Here is a 22,001-nt window from a genome sequence, read left to right on the forward strand (position 1 = left end):
AATAATCAGGAGGGTTAGACAGGCACCAAGAAGTGAGCCGAAGTTTCTTCGTGTAGAAATGATAGATGGTGTGGGAAGATCAATGAATGAGTAATTGTCTGTGATTGGGATTCTCTGTTTTACTCCCTTTCACTTGGAATGTAAGTGAAAATTCTGTTGATTTAGGATTTGCCACTTTTGACTAAATCCCTTTACCTTGCATAATTTACTAACAAGTAGATGAATACCTATGTAGATGCCAGTTGTGTAATTGCTGCTTTGGGACTGCAGGTGGGATATGGCCAACAGGTGTAGAAGATAAACCTAAGGGTGATGTAAGGTGATTTTGGCCTTGCATTTTCTGACATCTTGAGAGCAAATATGTCTCATCTTGCATTACGGCTTTGAATTCATCCTTGATTGACTTCGTGGAAATTGCATAGCTGAGCATTTCTTAAAAGCTTAAACATGAGGGAACTAAGAAGTATCCACTTGAAATATAGCCAAAGAATGGCAGTTGCTACATTTTTATGTGACAATAAACAACCTAGGCCATAATCCCCACCATCTCTCCATTCCTCCCCAACCTCAGGTGAGTTTACTGGTCATTCTGGGACTCCTCTGTGAGTGAGCAACATGGATTTTACAACCCAGTTTTTTCATAGTAATTCCTTTCTTTAAAGGAGAAAAACATTTTTAGTAAAACGATCTTATTGGGAAATTTAGGTTGAACAAAAACAGGTACCCACCACTACACATTCAAGACTATTTCTAGAAGCATCCCTACAGAGAGAGAACATACAGCACTTAAATCTGAGCCGCAGTCTATTAAGTGTTTAAAACGTAATCACCACTGCTACATGCTGCTTCTCAGTTGCATGCCTGACTTGGCTGCCTCTCCATGGGAGGTGGCCACCTCCTGAGTCAGCAGTATCTCTTCCTGTGGCACCCAGTTCTTCTTGGGAGGTCTCAGGGCCATGCAACCAGGGGACCAGCTCTGGCAAGAGGCTGAGAGATTCATCTGCAGATGCTCGGTTGCCGGCCAAGGGTGGGGTTGCCCTACCCTGTATGTATTAAGTATCAAAATCCACATTTCGTTGGCTAGGGTAGAAGTTGTGTTTATCTTGTGTTGCATTCACTTTTATGAAAACACATCTGAAGACTGTCTGATGTAACTGTACACCAACGTGGTTAAACACCGAATGCCTTCTTTTAGAGAAAGTTACTTCATTGTAAAGGAAGTAACAGGATTTAGGAATTTTTTTTTTTTTTTTTTTTTTTGACTCTCGAAAGCTTATGTATCATGTGACCGGTAGCTAGCTTTTCTGTGGTCTGATGCTGTTCTTTTCGCCTGCTTTGTTGCTGGCACATGTTCCTTCCCCTCTTTTCTTTCTCTTCCCTGCTTTTACAGTCTGCTTTATCTTCAACATTCTTTGGGTTATCATGGTTCTTTTTCTTCCCTGAATCTTTAACCAGGCTCATGTCTCCCCTATTGTTTCTGCAGCCCACATTCTATCTTGCTGAGTCTCACTAGTCATTCATGGAGGAGGACTTTAAGTTGTTAGGTTGCTGTGGCCATTGCACACCCAAGGATAGCGTGATTCTGATCCCAGGGTTGATGTCCGTAGTAGCCTTGTGTCTGTGGGTTGCACAGAGGGTCACCAGAAGAACATTGTGCTGGCAGTCAGGAGACTTTGGCTCTGGCCCTGCTCTGTTTATACCTAAGTTCTTCATCTCTCTCTGAAGCTTTCATTTACTTACCTGAAAAATTGAATTTGATTAAATAATTCACATGGTGTATACCACCTCCAAAAACTCATTACTTGACTGTATGAAATCATACGAATTCTGGCTCCTTAGATTAGTTCTTTGTGATCAATTAGGGTCTTGCAGGTAGAGTATACCAAAAAAGTAGCAACAGTGCGCATAGCTTGCCCAGTGATTAAGACGGAGCAAGGGGAAGGAGGGAGAGAGCGCTTCCGGCTGGTTTGCAGTCTTCTTGGGCTGCCTCCGCGGCTTGACGTTTTGCCTTGTTCTTTCATGGAAGTAACATCCACTGGTTATCTTAGTCTGAGCTGACTGACTGGAGAGACTTACTTTGAAACCCCAACTGCACCTTTTCCAGGAAGGGAAGCACCAGGACAGTAGGAGATGATATTCCAGTCTCTTTTCCTTGGCTCAAGTGACTGGCTGATGGTGCATCTTCTCCCTCCCTTTTCCGAAGGGCGTGGTTTCTCGCATGAAAGCAGAAGTGTGCGTGTGCCTCAGCAGCCGAAGTGAAACCAGCATGCAGGAGGTGAAAGGCAGTGTCCAGGCCAAATCGGGAGTTTCTTGACTCTTGCTCATCCAGGGCATGGATAGTGTAGGCTCAAATGGAGGAGAACTTTTTTTCCCTTTAGAGTTAAAGGAGCATGGGATTGGCAGTGTGGGACCTGGGGTTTTCCTGGGACTTCACATTAGCTCTGTCTTTGGCTGTGTCACCCACCCATTTCTGAGCTGGCCTCATCTTCAAAATGAGGTGGTTGGGCCAAACCAAACAATTGAGGGTTTTTTCCAGCACCAACCTGCCATCATCCTGTAATTTCCCTCTTCATGAGCAAGACCCCTGGAGATGTGGGAAGTGAGGGGAAAGGGAGTTGAGACCAGTCGGTTTCGCTGATGCGTCCTGTGTGTCCTGCAGCTTCTCTGTAGGCAGATGCTGTCTTTTAATTTTTGCACAGCACTAAGTCCAGGTTACCACTAAATGTTTGAAAATCGATTGTTCCTTTGGTCAGTGTACTGATGTGTTGGCATTTTTTGATCGTTTGTCAGCAGTCTGTGTCCCTCTCTGCTTGGAACACAGCCTCCCAGAGACGTTCATGACTTCCCAGTGTGAGTTTCCCCAGGAGTCGCAGTAGAACCTTCAAACTCCCTGTACCTTCACAAGGAACATGTCTCCCTCCAGGGCACGGGAGAAACTTGTACCGATAGTTTCTGCCCCCTACGTTTTTGTTCATTTGATTTTTCTTCAAAAGTCTCAAAGACATTCATAGCCCCACAGCCTCTATTAAATGTTGGCATTCAGGTTGAAGGGGCTGCTTGTGCCCTTGAGCCCTGGAGTTTGGTTTAGCAGGGAACATCACTGTTTCTCTAGAGAAATATTACCTTTGCCTTCCTGGTAACGATATCCCAATCAAAACATTTGTATTGCTACCAATATGGTCAAACACATGCGTTAAAAGGCTTATTGAGAATGTTGTTTGATCATGAGGGAATCTGAAAATCTTTCTTCTGTCTCTTTTCTTTCGCTTCCACAGGGTAACTGTGCAGTCAAATTGATAAGCGTTTAAAATACATCCCATCTCCGCAAAGAATACCGCTCTAGTTACTCCCAGAGAATGGAATGCTTTCGCTAGGCTCTTACCTTTGACTTAAGTGAACAGTATCGAGTGGAGATTATTACAAATGCATTTAATTATTCGTGCTCCTGGTTAAGAGAGATAAAGGATTTCGTTTAGATGTGTTTATTTTCTTCCAAACAGTAACTTCAGTATTCTTTCCCATTAAATCCTGAGACTAAGTGACTAGTTTGAGTTCCCTTCTTCTGCCATTTATTTGAAGTTTTTTTTTGTAGAGGTGGCGTCTTGCTATGTTGCTCTGGCTGATCTCCAATGACTGGCCTCGAATGATCCTCCTGCTTAGTCCTCCCAAAGTGCTGGGATTACAGGTGTGAGCCACCACACCCACCCTCTTCTGCTGTTTCTAACTGATGCTGTGATGGGCCTGTGAAACTCCTGCTGTGGGCAGCAGGGAGGGAGAAGAGGGAGTGAAGGAGCTGCAGCAGCCCTCATGGGTGTGGCTGACACTGCTGACAAGGTTTCGGTGGGGGTGGCCCCAGAGCGCACTCAGTGTGGACGCACCTGTCTTCCGAATGCCCCGCTGTGCACCTGGAAGTGACGACTGATGGACTGATGAGGGAGTTGCCACCCTGCTAATGTCACTAAGTCTGAGAATGCAGACAGGACCATGTGAGTGGGACAATGCAGCTGCCAAAGGCCCAGGGGATGCCGTCCACTCCAGGAAATGTGGGGTTTCTTTGGCTCACTGCTGAGATGACAGCTGTTCCTCTCGCCGCCTCTTCAAAATCATAGCTATGATCAATACCCTTTAACTCATAAATTACCTATAATTTATGCTGCCAGCTTCTAGGAGTAACAGAATCTCAAATCAGAATGGTAACAATGAAATACACTTTTTACTTCCAAAGCAATATTCTCATAGACAAGATACCATATTTTTACCTCATGTTTTGCCTTTAGGATATACTTACCCTCAAGTTAAAATTTTACCCTCTTTACATAACAAGATTTTAGAAAATCTAGGCCAGTGTGAACTCCTGTGACGCGCTTTGAGCCATCCATGGCTGTACATTCCCGGAGTTAGTGCAAAGCCTTTCCCACCAATTTGGAATGAACTGATCATTGTAACCAGCTTTGTATGAAACAGTTGTTTCAGATCCCAATGCTGTAGTGATGTCATTTTCTTTATACCCAAAGTAAATGCTGTGCAGACTAGCTTATTCTGAAATTTGACTGTACAATTCTTCTCTTGGTTAAAACCTTCTATAGCAGAGGAGCCCTGCTAAGTGAACAATCTCCTTTATACATTGGTTTTTGTACTTCTAACTAACTTTTCTAATAATCTTATTTTTCCCTAAGAAAGCAGTCCATCCTATTTAATGTGGAGTAGGGGTAGGAATTGAAAACAAATTGAATATGTTCTGATTTTTTTTTTTCCTTTTTAGCATCAATGTGTTTTCAGTAGAAGTGATTCAATCTTAATGTGGTTTGCGCTCAAGGGTACAGAATGATAAGAGCTGTAATATAGTAGATAGGAGGGGGATCGTGTTTAGTCAAGATAAAGTTGTTTCCATGTAAGACCTTGAACTAAGAAGAGAAAAGGTGTTAGATCTCCTAGGAATCTTTAATAGAGTTTTTGAGTTTCTGATGGAAGGTATAAGTGTCTCTCTCATATTATTTATATATTAATGAAATACAACAGGGAAAAGATGAATTTGTAAAAAAATTTCACCCTCCAAGGCCGGGTGCGGTGGCTCAAGCCTGTAATCTAAGCACTCTGGGAGGCCGAGGCAGGTGGATCACGAGGTCATGAGATCGAGACCATCCTGGCTAACACAGTGAAACCCCGACTCGACTAAAAATATAAAAAACTAGCCGGGCATGGTGGCAGGCCCCTGTAGTCCCAGCTACTTGGGAGGCTGAGGCAGGAAGGCGTGAACCCGGGAGGCGGAGGATGCAGTGAGCCGAGATTGTGCCACTGCACTCCAGCCTGGTCCACAGAGTGAGACTCTGTCAAAAAAAAAAAAAAAAAAAAAATTCACTCTCTTTAGAATTCTCAGAGGACCCCAGGGAGAAGGCAAACTTTTTCTTTCTTTCCATGGTACCTTCATATTTGAAGACTAATGATCAGAACTGCTCTAGTTTTTAATCCTGGGGAGATACAGCTCTTAGATAATTATAGGTAATTTATGAGTTAAAGGATATTGATGGGAGTCTTTCCATAATTACGCTAAAATTTGGAACCCCATAGAGCTAGCTGCTGGGCATCTGTCTTACAGGACCAGAACTCAAAACCTAGTGGGCAGAACCTTGTGTAGGGTTAACCTTGTTTTTTTAAATGAGGATATTTGTCTACATAGCCCAGCTAGCCCATTTCCTGACAATATTGCCTTGGGTAAAAAAAAAAAAAAAAAAAAAAAAAAGTCTGTCTTATAAAGTGTTTCTAGTAATACCTACTTCCTAGAGATATTGTCAGGATCAATTGATAAAATGCTTATGAAGTCCTTAACATGGTGCCTGGAACCAGTAAGTGCACAATAAATGTCAGCTGTGAATCATCACCACGACCCCCACCATCATCAGTACTTGAATATACCTCTATTTTACCATGCTTTTTATATTATTTCCCTTAATCACAAAGCCCAGATTAGCAACAGATAACAGTATGGCCCACTCATTACTTTTCTGCTTCTCTGTTCTTTGTACTGTTTTTTGATGCCCTTGGGTCAGGTGTGTTAGGTGAGGACTGAAATTGTATCTCAAAGCTGTTATTAGAAGAGGAAAGCGTGTTATAAACCCAGAATACAGAGTGCTCTGATGTATCTTTCCCTGGAGGAGGGTTTCCTAATACCTGTTAGATTACTTCATTATGTGAAGGGAAAGGGAAGAAAATGGAGAAATTAAAATATTCTTTGAATATTGCTCAGATTTGTAGGTATGGTGATTCTGATTCCTCATGCTGGAACTTGTCTACCTAGAGCAATAACTTTTGCTACTGGGCTCCTCTCATCCTACTGATGGTTTTGTTTTTTTATTAACAGCTATAGCAAAGACAGCCTTTTAGAGTGGTGCATTGACTGTGGAAAAAGTAACACGGAAACTGAATTTCTCTTTATGAAAGTTAAAATAATATGAAAATACATGGGTTTTTGCTCAAGGAAAGTCCATCCCTGGTTCTATGTGTTCCGGCAAGAGGGAACTTCTGAGAAAGGCTTCTTCTGTACCTTAATGTTGCGTGAGGCTCTGTTTAATCAGTGCATTCATCCCTGATTAGATGTTTATCTAAAACCTTTGCTGAGGAGCTCTTCTTCACTGAATATTAATAGTCTGTATACTAGTAAAGTCATATAACTTTTTTTTTTTTTTCCAAGATGGAGTCTCACTCTGTTGCCCAGTGTGGAGTGCAGTGGTGCCGTCTCGGCTCACTACAAGCTTTGCATCCTGAGTTGATGCCATTCTCCTGCCTCAGCCTCCCGAGTAGCTGGGACTACAGGCGCCGCCATCACACCCGGCTAATTTTTTGTAGTTTTAGTAGAGATGGGGTTTCACTGTGTTAGCCAGGATGGTCTTGATCTCCTGACATCGTGATCTGCCTGCCTCGGCCTCCCAAAGTGCTGGGATTACAGGTGTGAGCCACCGCTCCCGGCCAAAGCCATACAATTTTGTGAGAGCTATTTATCTTAAATTATCCAGGTTGCTCTCAAAGAGAACCAAAAATGTTTTTCCCATGTAAACCCTTTATGAGAGCATTTTTTATGTCTTACTAAGTAGTCTCTACAATACAAAAGGGTTATAAAAAGGCATGTAGACTTTGGAACTGTGCAGTGTTCAGCTGCCTTGGGTTTATGGGAATTCACGTAGTGATGCCACATAGAGTAGCTGTGGCTTTGATCTAAGCTGCTCTGGCTATGGGCCAAATGCTAGTTGGTGTAATCCTCAGTCAGCAGACTGGAGGCTCATTATGGACCCAGCATTAGGCTTCAGGTACTTTTTGCTTCTCAGTATTCCAAGACTTTGGAAATCCTGGTTAACGTCGGAAGATGGTGAGGTCTGAGTTTTTGGCCTTGGAAAGAGCAGAACAGGGCCGTCCACTGCCTTTCTGCTCCTGTGACACGTGGGCAAGGCTTCTGGTAGCTCTTCCTTCCCTACCTCTTCACTGGTCTGAAGTATTCCGTTTAGAAATAGAGTAGGTTTTATATTAAAGGTCTAATTTTTTTTTTAAAGACTTGATTGAAGGAGTTAGGGCGTCTTTACTAGCTAACGTGTTGAGATTGATTTTGTCATCCTCATGTGTTCAGGGCTTCTGCCCCAGGTGGAATGGTGTAGAAGAATCTTTCTCTGCCTGTCTTTCTGAGGCTTCCTGAAGATAGTTCATTCATGTTAGCCCCAGATGAGGGTCTCTTGAAAACTCAAAGAATTTTGGCTATCTTCATTAGAGTGGAGTCGCCTAGGCATGACTGGTTGATACTAGCTGGGCACAGCCTGGAAAAGCCCACACATTCACCAGCGTCCTGCCTCTTACCCACTTCAGACAATGCCTGCTCTTCTACATGGGACCTAGAGAGCCCTGTCTGCTCTCTCCATGCTAGTGAGTGTTAAAATTCAGTGTGTGTGTGTTTAAATAGCAGACACTCTTAAAGTATTACTAAGAACTTCCAGTTGTACCAGCTGTTTGAAAGTACAGCTGCCAGGCTTGTCAGAGCCTGAGTGAGGAGCTGCTGAGCCCCACTCTGGGCCTCCCCAGCACTCCCAGGTTGTCGTTTTTTAGTGGGCTGCCCTCTCTAAGAAGATACAGCAGACTTCTTTTCCACGCAGTGCCTGAGCATGCATGAATATTGGCATACACACTAGCCAGCCACAATGAACACAGCAGTCTGCTAAGCCATCCAATTAGTGTGGATGCTACCTAGCTGTCTTAGGCCTGAGTTGTCAATGCTGGTCACAGGCTTAGCAGGTGGTTTGGGTTGTAAACTTGATTTTTACCCAACAGAAATCACGGGACTTTCTTCTGCTTTCTATCCTCTACTTAGATTCTTGTTTTAGTACTTTTAAAATGGAGCATAGTATTCTAATAACCTTACCAGGTATAGTAGACTGTAGTAGAATTTTAGAGGTGCAAGGTACATTCATCTATCGAGAGAGAGAGAGAGAGAGAGACACACACACACACACACACACAGATGAATGTACTGATCTCAAGGAATTGTGGCAACTTGCCCAATGTCACACCATTAATAGTGAAATTGGAACTAGAATTCTCTTTATATATTCTATATTCCAGAATATTATCATCATGTGCCTTTCCAGTCTGACCGCTGTCTGCGAATCTGCTATCCCACACTGACCTCACAGACCTCTCCCAGAGAGGCAGGATAAGCTGTAGTTCAGGGCGTGGTCTCTGAAAGTCAAACTGCCCGGATAAACATCCCAGCTCTGCCGCTGGACTACCATGTTATGGGAAACCTAGCACTTGTGCCTTGTTTTCCTCATCTGCCAGGTGGACATACTAATAATACCTACTTCGCAGGATTGTGAAGATTAAATGTGTTAATGCCTGTAAACGTCTCAGACCAACCTGCAACATGGCCAGGGCTTAGTAAACACTGACTATCATTTTTGTCTGAATGCTTTGAATGGCAGTGGAGACAAATGAAAGCTCTTGATGGATCCCACTGAAATGTTTTTCTCAGCCTGAGTAGACCAACTAGGATTCATTTAAGGGTAGTAGAATGTCTGTACCAACCCTACCAGCCCCCTCAGGTCATCTTTGGGAGGGTAACATGGTCATCACAAGTGTTTGAGACATTTTGGTTTAAGGCACCCCCCCCACAACCTCCCCACCTATTACTCAGAGTGATTTAGGGCTTGAGGCTTAGCTGCTTAGAATGATGTGGGGGGGACATTTTCAGGTGGGTGGTAGTTCTCACTAAGCAGTTGTGGCTTACTCACTTGGCAGTCACGTTGCTTTGATTTACTGTGGAGTGATTTTGCTCAAGACCTAGAGAACAACACTATCAGCTGTTGGATTCTTAAACGTCTGTGGAATGACTGCTTTCTACTAAGCACAAGCCAGTATTTGGTTCCTCCATGTAATAACGTAAGTTACTATGTAGGATTCAAGTGTGTGGGAGGAGAGGCGTTTTTATGGAAGGGTGGCACTGTCTGTCTCTGTGAATGATGTGGGTGAGATAACCACAAAGTATTGCTAAGTAACTACCACATTTGTCAGTCCAGTGCCATCGACTGTGTGGGAGGCAGGGAAGACAGTGTGGAGCTCATTTGTGTCATCCCTGTGTCATGGGAGAGTTACAGCCAAGCCCAAGTCTCGCTTTGCGTGATGAGTAAGATACTTGGAGGATAACTCTGATTTTACTTGAGTTCCGCGTTGAGTTGACTTACTCTGGTGATGCTGATGGTGAGTGGTGTGTTCTAGAACTACTGGAACTGCGAAACCTTCTGAGGAAACGTGTTTTTCGCAGGGGGTGAGTAAACCTGGTTCCTGCTTACATCTGCAGAAGTGTTCCTCCTTAAGGTAGGCCGCCTCTGCGGCTGCCCGGAACAATCATTCCCCTTGGCTTGGCTGCAGCAGACTCCACCTTTAAAGAGCTGAGGAGCTGTGGGAGGAAAAGCAAATGGGAGGTGTTCTGATGTTGCAAGAGATGCCAGGGCAATTTACCTTTTGACAATAGATCTTTTACAAGGCAAACTTGGCCCTCGTGTTTTTGGTGTTTATCCTCTTTCATGCTTAAGAAAATATTTTCCTATAAAAACATAGAAACATTCAGCTAAGTTTGCGTCTAAAAGTTCAACGGAGAAAATTTGGACTTGAAACGTCTCTGCTGTCCATGCTGTGTGTTGGTAATGCCAGAAACTGATGAACTCACCACACTTACGCTTGTAAATGGTGTGTCTGTGCTCAACTTAGGTCCTGGGAAGCTTTTGCAGCTCTTCTGGGTAAGATGAGCTGCCGCAGCCTGGCTGTTTGGGAGAGAGCCGGGGGCAGGAAGTGGTGTTTGGAGCTTTAGTTCCTTTTTTAAAGGCCTCTCCCTTCTGTTTATTTTAAAGTTGGTTTTCAGTTGTCTGTCATTCCATTTGTATGATAAGCCTTTTCCTCAGGCTTTTCATCTGTTTAATATTCAGAGAGTGATTAAGATGATTGAGAAACAAATAAGACCCAGTGACAAAACCTTTTGAAATGCAGCTAACTGGCTTGTCAGCCCCTGAAGTCTTACTTTTTTCTTGAACATTATTATTATTATTATTATTTAAGACGGGTCTTGCTCTATGGCCCAGGCTGGAGTACAGTGGCGCGATCTCGGCTCACTGCAAGCTCCGCCTCCCAGGTTCACACCATTCTCCTGCCTCAGCCTCCCGAGGTAGCTGGGACTACAGGCGCCCGCCACCACGCCCGACTAATTTTTTTGTATTTTTAGTAGAGACGGGGTTTCACCGTGTGATCCAGGATGGTCTTGATCTCCTGACCTCGTGATCCGCCTGCTTCGGCCTCCTAAAGTGTTGGGATTACAGGCGTGAGCCACCGCGCCCGGCCTGAACATTATTTTTAAAAACAGAACTTTTGGCCGGGCGCGGTGGCTCAAGCCTGTAATCCCAGCACTTTGGGAGGCCGAGACGGATGGATCACGAGGTCAGGAGATCGAGACCATCCTGGCTAACACAGTGAAACCCCGTCTCTACTAAAAAAAAATACAAAAAAACTAGCCGGGCGAGGTGGCGGGCGCCTGTAGTCCCAGCTACTCGGGAGGCTGAGGCAGGAGAATGGCCTGAACCCGGGAGGCGGAGCTTGCAGTGAGCTGAGATCCGGCCACCGCACTCCAGCAAGGGGGGACAGAGTGAGACTCCGTCTCACAAAAAAAAAAAACAAAAAAAAACAAAAAAAACACAGAACTTTGGTTTGCACATACTTAGTTGTCCCAACTTCATTTATTTATTTTTAAAGAGGATAGGATACATTTACTGAGTAATCTTTAGATTTATGAAGCACAGAAATGCTTCTGTAAAGCGGAAGACACAAAGAAAGGAGGGTCGGATGATTTCCTTTCATGGAAACCCATTTGGTTCCCTTGCCACGCGTGGTGAGGCGTTACTGACCTTTAGGTAATTTTTTGTACTTAATGTTTCTTGATCACATCATAAAGCCATGACTCTACATGAAATCAGAACTAAAGTGCTACTGTCATTGGCAGAATATTGTTTTAGAAATTAAAAGCACCTCTCAGGGTTATAAGGTGAATACAGGTGTCAGCTGTGTCAGATGGCATTATATAATTTCACGAATTTTTAACGAGTTAAGCCATATGATTCATTTGATTGAGATAACTTAAAACCTTTCATAATTATGCTCTTTAGTAGAGAAATTAGAGAGCTGTGTCTGTACAGGACAGGTATTTAAACAGTCCTCTATCATTTCATCCCAGAGTGACTCTCCCCTTACCTACTGGCCATCTGCCTGATAGACGACATGGCATCTTCAAGATCAAACAAATCATGGGTCTGATTGAGGTTAGTGAATAGCCATCCTTGTTCTTTTTTTTTTTTTTTTTTTTTTTTTGAGACGGAGTCTCGCTGTGTCTCCCAGGCTGGAGTGCAGTGGCGCGATCTCGGCTCACTGCAAGCTCCGCCCCCTGGGTTCACGCCATTCTCCCAACTCAGCCTCCCAAGTAGCTGGGACTACAGGCGCCCGCTACCACGCCCGGCTAATTTTTTTGTATTTTTAGTAGAGACGGGGTTTCACCGTGTTAGCCAGGATAGTCTCGATCTCCTGACCTCGTGATCCACCCGCCTCGGCCTCCCAAAGTGCTGGGATTACAGGCTTGAGCCACCGCGCCCGGCCGCCATCCTTGTTCTTAATTCAAGTGGAGAATTACTTGAACATCTCAGAGATGACTAGTGCTTTTATTTTTTTTTTGACACGTTTAAATTGTAAATATATAGGGATGGGGTCTTGCCATCTTGCCCAGGCTGGTTTAGAACTCCTGGGCTCAAGTGATTCTCCTGTTTGAGCCTCCCAAAGTGCTGAGATGGCAGATGGAGCCACCATACCTGGCCTAGAGTACTTTTAGAGTTTAGTCTCATTTCAATTACTATCTACATTTATCATCTTTTGCCAGTTAGTATTAAAACATCAAGAACTAGGCCGGGCGCGGTGGCTCACGCCTGTAATCCCAGCACTTTGGGAGGCTGAGACGGGTGGATCACGAGGTCAGGAGATCGAGACTATCCTGGCTAACACGGTGAAACCCCGTCTCTACTAAAAAATACAAAAAACTAGCCGGGCGACGCGGCGGGCGCCTGTAGTCCCAGCTACTCGGGAGGCTGAGGCAGGAGAATGGCGTGAACCCAGGAGGCGGAGGTTGCATTGAGCTAAGATCCGGGCCACTGCACTCCAGCCTGGGCGGCAGAGCGAGACTCTGTCTCAAAAAAAACAAAAAAAAAACACAAAAAAAATCATCAAGAACTAAATGATTTGACCTAAAACCTCCACTTAATCCCAGTTACCTATGAGGATTACACTATTAGAACAGAGAGCAGAAGCATGATGAGTTTCTTTTAGAGCGCACTCTGATTTTTATTGAACTTGTTCCTCCTCCTCTTGAGCTTGGCGTATGCATATGAATGTTTATTTTACCTGTTTTAAGTGATGTTTACTTGGAAGCATTTGAGTAGTTTATAAATACATGGTGTCATACTATTGGCTTGTGTCAGGAAGATGTGTTTACCACAAAGCAGTGAAGTGTCAGTGGAGAGCTGGTGCCTGGTCTAGTGAGTGACCCAGAGCTGGGTCATCGCTGGTTCAAGAGCATCTCGCATTCGCTGTCTGTCCTATAGTGTCTGGATGCTGAGTTTTTGCATGTGATACACCATCCACTTTTTGGTAATATATGTGCTGTCTCTGTCGCTGCTATCTGGGATTCAGTTTCTAGTTTCTGACCATAGCTCCTCACTCCTACCTTGTAGACCCCTAGCCCAGTCCCTTTCTCTCCTTCTGAATGTCTAGTTAAAAGCCTTGCCATCAGATCAAACCAGGAACAAAACTTGATTTGACAAGTTTTGCATGTGTGTTTAAAAGAAAAAAAAAAACACTTAAGAAACTTGAACTTTTTTTAGAAGCAAAGTACAGTCAGCTCTTCCTATCTGTGAGTTCCACATCTAGTTAAACCAACTGTGGATCAAAAATATTGGGGGAGTCAGGGGAGGATGGTTGACTCTGTCCTGAACATGCACAAATTTTTTTTTGTCATTATTCCCTAAACACTGCAGAAAAACAATTATTGTCATAGCATTTGCATTGTATTAGTTATTATAAGTAATCTAGAGATGATTTGAAGAATACCGGAGGATGTGTGTAGGCTATATGCAAATACTACAGCATTTTATATAAGGGTCTTGAGTGTCCATAAATTGTGATATCCAGAAAGGGCCCTGGAACTAACCCCTCATGGATACCGTGGGACAACTGTATATATTCATTGAAAACAACTTGAAAAGCACAAAGAAGCAAATAAATCTATTAGTCCATTATTTAAAAATTAGTATTGTTACCATTTTAGTGTTAATATATGCATGTCCAACCTTTGTGTGTTTGTGTTTGAGTTCGCATGTGCACAGATAAATAAAATCCACGTAAGTTAATGTCCTTTTGGTATTCTATAGTATCAAGGTATCTGGTTTATTTAAAGTAAGGAATTCCAAAAGTATGTTACAGAAACCATTGATGATATTTGAGATAATTGTAGGGAACACCTGAGCATGTTTGATTTTTAATAATTACATATTTATTCTATGTGTATTTGAAATTCTAACTACTACATCAAACATGATTTCAGAGTTTCGGTTACTTTGAAAGCCCTTTAAATGGGGGAGTCTCCAGCATATTTTCAGCATCTCACTCAGGTGATTTCGCTAGGTCTCCAGTATTCAGCATGTCGCCATTTGGTCAGCTCTACCTTCAAAATATACTCATATCTCAACTGTGTTAGCACTCCGAATGCCACTCTCATCCAAGTGATCCAAGTGACCACGGTTTGTTCCAGTATCTTTGCAACTAACGCCCTGCTTTAGTCTTTTCTCAATTTGTTGACTTCTCAATCTCAGAGTCAAAGCCAGAGTCTTCACCGTGACCTACAAGTCCCTACACGATCCGCCCCCCCCATCTACACAGCATACGCCACTCTGTGGCCTCATCTCCTCCCACTCTTCTTGCTCACTCTGCTTCAGTTGTATGGGCCTCTTTGCCCGTTTCTGAGCACACCGGGAATGCTTCACCTCGGGGCCTTTGCCTTTGTTTTTCTTTCTTCTTGAAATGTTCATCCCCAGAACCCTGCTCTTCCACTTCACATTTTTTAATGGTTCTCTTCTGTTGGGCAATTACTAGCTGCCTTTTCTAAAATTATGACTCTTTAACTCGCAAGTTCTCATATTCTCCTTGCCTGCTTCCCCCCGCCGCCCGCCCCTTGGCTATATCACCAACATACTATGTATTTTACTTATCATCCGTCTGTCCTCTAAAATGTGGGTTCCATGAGGGCAGGGATTTTTGTTTTGTTTTCGTCACTCCTGAATCTAGAAAAGTTCCTGGAAGGTAGTAGGCACTCAATAAATACTTGTTGGAAGACTAAGTTAAATAAAAATCATGACCTGACTTAATAATGGTAAATCAATACATGAGGTGTAAGGATCTGTAAAAGTCATAAAGGTGATAAATAATGCCTGAAAAACACTGATAGGTTTTAAGTTTGTTTTTTTGTGGTCTTGTTGTAATTATCACTGCAGTAAATACCCTTAAGTAATTTTAGGGTATATTTATGATTCTTTTCTTCAAATGAATACTTAGAAATATAATTGCTGGTTCTTAGGATATGCATATTTTAAGAGTTATTAGACCTAGATCATATATATCAGATTGTATTTCTGCCTTTAATGTATGAGTGCCTGTATTTCTTCCCATGCTTCAATGTCCTTTGTCTAAGTGCTTTTTTATCTTAACCAATTTAATGGCTGAAAAAGCTATCTGAGTACCTTAGCTTGTATGTCTTTGGCATGGATAAGCTTTATTTCCACGTGTCCAATTCTTATCTGCTTAGCCTTTTTTTATGAATTGCTTGCTCACATCTGTTTTGGTCTAGACTCTGGTTGTAGTGGACTGAAAGCCTACTTGAACTAACTGTATTGGATGGATGTCACAGGCGTTGGGTTTATATCCAAGAACAGGATGCAGGGGACAGTGAGACCTCCTGGACGCGAGAACTGGAGGGTCTCCCTCTCTCTGCCATCTCTGCTGTCCTGCTTTGCTTTGCATGCTGGATTTCTCCCTTTTTTCATGGCATCTTTGTTCCCCTATATAACTCTTCATCCTACCTGGCTTTGATGTGCCGTGCCACTTAGTTCAGCCCCTGCTTTATGTGACCTTGCAGTTCAGGTACCCAGTCATAGTCTAAGTGCCATGGGTGTCCGCGGCCCAGATTTCTAGAGTGAGCAGTCTGTTGGATCAGTTTTATCAGCTGGTCACTCCTGGTCCATTCAGCTGAGGTCAGCATAGAGAGCTGAGGCTCTTGGGGTCTGTTCCTTCCAGGGGCTGTGGATGAATTGGCTTCTCTAGCCAGGACACAAGGACACAGTGGTTAGAATGCTCAGTACAATGTATTTTGCCCATTTTTCAATTTGTTGTGTTAATCTTTCTCTTGTGGGTACCCGAAAGTCCTTTCCATTTGAATGATAGTATTGTGTTTTGTATGATGGGTGCTTTTCTATCCATTTATCATTTTAATTTTGCTTGGTGGTGTTGCCATGTAATCAAGGTTATCAATTAAATCATGATTTCTGCTGGTTTGTAGGTTAGAAATACCTTCCCTATGAGGAAATTATACATTCAACTATATTTTCTTCAAGTTCTCTACATTCTTATCTTTCATGTGCTCCTTAAATTGGATTACATTTTAGAGGGATTAGTGAGAGAAATATCTTGACAATGTTTATTGCAAGAGCATATTGCTTCTTCAGTTGTAATTCACTTCTCAGCAAAATTTTGTACTTTCCTTACTTTAGTTTTCTTAAGTTTATTCCTAGCTACTTCATGAATTTTATTCTTGGCAGAATTTTTTTCAGTTAGGTTTTCTAACTGGTCCCTCATGATTTATTAAAGCTATTGTTTTTATATTTTTATGACTGACTACCTTAGTAGTTGTAATTTTTTGCTCAATATTTTTGGGCTTTACATGTAAACAGTTATATGCAAGGAATTATTTCCACCTTTTTCTGTTTTTTGTTTCTTTTTCTCAATTTATTATGCTAGATCTTTGAGAATGAGGATAATCGTAATGGCATGTAGTACATGTCTTACACTGTTGTATTTTTTAGTGATAATTATTCTCACTAGATAACTAAATGCTGACTAGATAACTGGAATGCTCTGGTACGTTACACAGCAACTACAGGGAATGAAAGTAGTGGAAAACTCATTTTAACCCCAAAGATTTTCTCCACTGGCTTGTCTTGGAGCCTGAAAATTTCACTCATTTATCACTCTTTCTGATCAAAGCATTGCCTCCACAAAGTTCCTGTTAAAATGCATGAACGTGTTACACCTGCTAAGGTGGCACATCACTGATTATTTTCTAATAAATGGTACTGGCCTATTATGGGAAATTGCAAAATGGACGTCAAGCGAATAGAAAAGTGTTTTGATGGTGCTGTCAGTGTGAGCCTTCATAATGAAGCAGCTGTCCACCTCCAGCTTCATCTTCTGCCTGCTCTGTGTTCTTCACTCCGTCTCACCTCCACCCCATAAGCTTCAACCTGAGTGAACGTCTGTTGCTTTTTAAAATATGTCTTGTTCTCTTGCCTGGGGCGTTCCTGCTCCTGGTCCTCAGTGTCAGTTTCACTGTCACTTTCTCTAGGAAGGCTGATATCCTTAGACTAGGGTATGTGTTCTATTGCATACTCCTTTAAAGTAACATTTGAAATCTTTAAAATAACACTTTAACCTTTAACATAATTGCTTTTTAAAAATCGTCTCTCATGGCTGCTCAATTATAACCTCAAACTGCAATGCCAGAGAGCATATCTGCCTTGTTTACTGATACTGTTTTGCTGTGTCCCCACCCAAATCTCTTCTTGAATTGTAGTTCCCATAATCCCCATGTGTCATGGGAAGCACTCGGTGGGAGGTAATTGAATCATGGGAGCTGTGCTGTTCTAGTGATAATGAATAAATCTCACCAGGTCTGATGGTTTTATAAAGGGCAGTTCCCCTGCACCTGCTCTTTTGCCTGCCACCATGTAAGACATGCCTTTCCTCCTCTTCTGCCTTCCACCATGATGACGACACATCTCCAGCCATGTGGAAGTGTGAGCCGGCTAAACGGCTTTCATTTATAAATTGCCCAGTCTTGGGTATGTCTTTATTAGCACTGTGAGAATGGACTAATACGTTGACCATTGTGTCTGCCACACAGTAGTCACTCAGTGTTTCCTAAGTTAATAGTTAAAAAGGGGTTGGAGGGTAATGTTTGACATGTTATTGGTGAACTTGAGCAACCTCAGTGAGCTGTACTGATTGGCAAAAGTAGTGGCATAGGGAAGTTGGAGTTGAAAGGAGTATGGCCAGTGAGCCTGTACCCGAAACGTCTGAGTTTTATCCTGATCCGAACCTATGCAGAACTGAAGGGAAAGCCTGTCTTCTGTTTACTGGAGTTGTGCACTAGCAGTCTCCAGCACTATTTTGAGGAATTTGGGAAAAAAAAAAAAGCAGTTTTATATATAGATGACCTCTGTGCAACCTTGGATATGAAGCAAGATATAACCCTATACTTTATACTTTTATCCTTTAATTTCCTTACTCTTCTGGGTTGCAGTAATACATCCACTGGGCTTTTACAGCATCTAAAATGGCAGGCTGGCTCATAAAGTATGAGAACTCCACCTATAATAAAGACCATATTTCAAGAGCTAGAGAGAAAAAGGCAGTAGGAGGAAAACACAGGAATGTATGTGAAAGTATTTGGTGCTGTTTTGTTGGCAGCGGAGAGGAAGGTTTTTGCTTTTGTGAGCCTGGATGGTTCCACTTTACGAAAATGTTTTCAGAAGTGAATACAAAGACATCGTTTCAACTTTTCTCAAGTTACAGTAAACTTACCTTTCTTCCTATACTTTTTCTGTGTTTTTTTGTTATATTCTGTTACTATAAATTACTAAACTCAGAGCTGAATATGAATAGCAAGACCAAATACATTTTTGGCTATTTTCTATAGCTTGTTTATGTGCAATATGTCTTCATGAGGGAACCTGTTTGATGTCATGTTTGTTGTTTATTTCATTTATTTATATTTTGAGATGGAGTCTCCCTTTGTTGCTCAGGCTGGAGTGCAGTGGTGCGATCTCAGCTTACCGCAGCTTCCGCCTCCCAGGTTCAAGCAATTCTCCTTCCTCAGCCTCTCAACTAGCTGGGACTATAGGCAAGTACCACCATGCCTGGCTAAGTTTTGTATTTTTTAGTAGAGACGGAGTTTCACCATGCTGGTCTCAAACTCCAGACCTCGGGTGATCCACCTGCCTCGGCCTCCCAAAGTGCTGGAATTACAGGCATGAGCCACGGTGCCTGGCCTGACGTCATGTTGAACTGAGGGTTGACCTTGGAGAATTGGAACTAAAGATATGGTGATCAAACTGATTTTATGTGAAATTACTATATGACTAATAAAACTAAGCAAGTTGATACTGCTAATCCTGGCACATTGATTTATGTAGTACTAAAGTTCAGAGTCATTCTAGAGCTGTGGAAGGGTGTGTATTTAATACTTTCACTTTACAGATGAGGAAGCTGAGATTTTAAGTGACTTGCTTGAGGTCATACAGGTGTTTAGCTTTAGAGCCAGATTAATAGCTGCCCTATTTTATGTACTTGAGTCATGCAGACTCCTACCCCATTTTATAGATGGGCAAACTGAGGCACAAAATTCAAGTAACTTGACCGTATTCACACAGCTAGCAAATGTCAGAGTCAGAATTTGAACCAAGGTGGTCGGTGTCACAAGTCCTTGCTTTTAACCTCTAAGTTGTTTTGCCTCCACCTTGCTTTCTGGACTGGCAATCCATTATTCTCTGACCTTAACAGTGTTGCCACCTAGAATGAATGGTTTCAATGAAGTGCTTTCCCCAGTAAATGGCTATTGTAGGTATTTTCCATAGCTGAAAATGATATTAGCCTTTCCCCAAGATGCTCTGTTCTCAGAGATGGTTTAGGTTGAAAGAATCCAGTCTGTGATTAGAGAACCCGGAAGCAGGAAGCAGATACCTCCATGCCTACCTTGCCATGGGAGCAGTGCACCCAAAGGACAGCTGCGCCTTCTGAAGGGGCGGAGTTTGGGTTATGCTGCAATCTTTTTATCTCCTTTCTCAACCGTGTTGTTCTTTAGGTAACTCATTCTTAACAAAAGTTTGCCCAAAAGCCAGCAAATGAAAGTGATTGATTGAATAACCAAAGTGTACTTTGATACCTGATATCTGTTCCTCTGCTTTGAATGACAGAAGATAATTTCTGCTGTTCTTTTAAACAAGTTGTATTATGCGTGTGTTCCATGTCCTCCTGGGAAATGACTAAAAGAGATGCCCAGAAGTTTTGGTGTATAAAACCTGTTGTAAAGCAAGAGTCACCCACAGTGAGTCTGGTTTAGGTGTGGTGTATTGGAGTTTAATTGGGAACACCAAATATAACCTGGGCGCATTTCAGCAATAGCTCTTGGAGGATCTAAAGGCTTTAATGTAGCAAGGTCCATGGAGCTTGAGAACTCAGTGGGATCTGGAGACTCTTTCATTCAATAGAAAATTATTGGCCGGGCATGGTGGCTCACACCTGTAATCCCAGTACTCTGGGAGACCAAGGCGGGTGGATCACTTGAGGACAGGAGTTCGAGACCATCCTGGTCAACATGGCGAAACCTTATCTCTATTAAAAATTCAAAGATTAGCCGGGAGTGGTGGCATATGCCTGTAGACCCAGCTACTCGGGAGGCTGACACAGGAGAATTGCTTGAACCCAGGAAACAGAGGTTACAGTGAGCTGAGATTGCACCACTGCACTCCAGGCTGGCTGACAGAGCAAGACTCCATCTCAAAATAATAATAATAATAATAATAATAATAATAATAAAATTACTAAGATTTGGCATTATCAGAGCTTTTGGGGGGAAAAAAGTATGGATGTGATTTTTTTTTTTTTTTTTTTAACCATCAGGCCCTGTGAAATGGTTGTCTTTTTAAAATGTCTTTTTACAAAATTGTAATAAAAATCCCTCAAACCGTAGAGTATCCTTTAATTCATCTCACGTATTTCATTTCAAGACAGTTAAAGAAGTACCCTATTAGAGGCTTAACAAAAATGCTACAAGATTGTGAAGTCATGTCAGTCAAGGATTTCCGTAGGTTCATGGAGGCAATTGATTTGAGCCTTGCAGGAGGAGTGGATTTGTGTGTGCTAGAAGGGAGAGGACACCTGAAGCTAAGGAAACAATAACATGAGCCAAAGACCATGTAATGTACAAGGGAAAAATTTAGTGGGAAATGAGGCTCCAGACTTGGTCAGCCAAATGCAGCAAATCTAGCAACACCATGCTAGGGCGTTGATGGATGGGATTCTGTAGGCACTGGAACATTTTAGATAAAGGGAATGACATCCATTCTAGTTACAGGGGAACTATGGAAGAATTTGGGTGTATCTCAAGATTCTTGGGTCACTAGATAACCTTAAAATGTTCTCCTCTGTGTGTTTTTTAATGAGTTTTTAGTTTTTCTATGGTATAGAGAACCTGCTTTTCAAAATGTAAATGTTAGATAATTTGCCCCTTTTTAAAAAAATTTTCTTGGAGACAGTGTGTCTCTCACTGTTGCCCAGGCTGTGCAGTGGCATTATCACAGTTTACTACAGCCTCTACCTTCAGTTGATCCACCTATCTCAGCCTTCTTAGTAGCTGAGACCATAGCCACATGCCACCATGCCCGGCTAATTTTTAAATTTTTAGTTTTTTTTTTTTTTTTTAACGGAGTCTCACGCTGTCACCCAGGCTGGAGTGCAGTAGCAGCAACCTCAGTTCACTGCAACCTCTGCCTCCCAGGCTTAAGCCATCCTCCCCTCTCAGCCTCCTGAGTAACTGGGACTACAGGTGTGTGCCACCATGCCTGGCTAAATTTTGTATTTTTATTTTTAGTAAAGACAGGGTTTCACCATGTTGGCCAGCCTGATCTCGAACTCCTGGCCTCATGTGATCCGCCTGCCTCAGCCTCCCAAAGTGCTGGGATTACAGTTTGTTTGTTTATAGTAGAGAGAGAGTTACGCCATGTTGGCCAGGCTGGTCTCAAACTTCTGGCCTCATGTAATCTGCCTGCCTCAGCCTCCCAAAGTGCTGGGATTTCAGGCTTGAGCCACCATGCACAGCCCCAGCTAATTTTTGTATTTTTTTGTATTGATTGATTGATTGGTAGAGATGGGATTTCACCATATTGCCCAGGCTGGACTTGAACTCCTGGGCTCGAGCAATCTGCCTGCCTTGGCCTCCCCAGGTGCTAGGATTACAGGCGTGAGCCACCATGCCTGGCCAATAGTTTGACTTTTCATTGTAAAGAAAAATACCTTTTGTCAAGAGAACTAAAAAAAAAAAAAAAATTGTGAGTAAG

The 22,001-nt window shown here is 42.6% G+C and overlaps 1 protein-coding gene across 14 annotated transcripts in view; it reads left to right on the top strand.

Moving 5' to 3' along the window:
* The window catches only part of LOC105482130 (pleckstrin and Sec7 domain containing 3), a 710,412-nt gene that overhangs the window by 389,210 nt on the left and 299,201 nt on the right, over window positions 1-22,001 (top strand). The window contains exon 2 of one of the 14 annotated variants that reach the window (XM_071068557.1): window positions 11,753-11,837. The exons of the other annotated variants lie outside the window; for them this stretch is intronic. The gene's annotated coding sequence lies outside the window, so the exon portion shown is untranslated. The remainder of the gene's footprint in view (window positions 1-11,752; window positions 11,838-22,001) is intronic. 14 annotated transcript variants of the gene reach the window in all.

This window comes from Macaca nemestrina, chromosome 8 (genome assembly GCF_043159975.1).
Source record: "Macaca nemestrina isolate mMacNem1 chromosome 8, mMacNem.hap1, whole genome shotgun sequence".
NCBI lineage: Eukaryota > Metazoa > Chordata > Mammalia > Primates > Cercopithecidae > Macaca > Macaca nemestrina.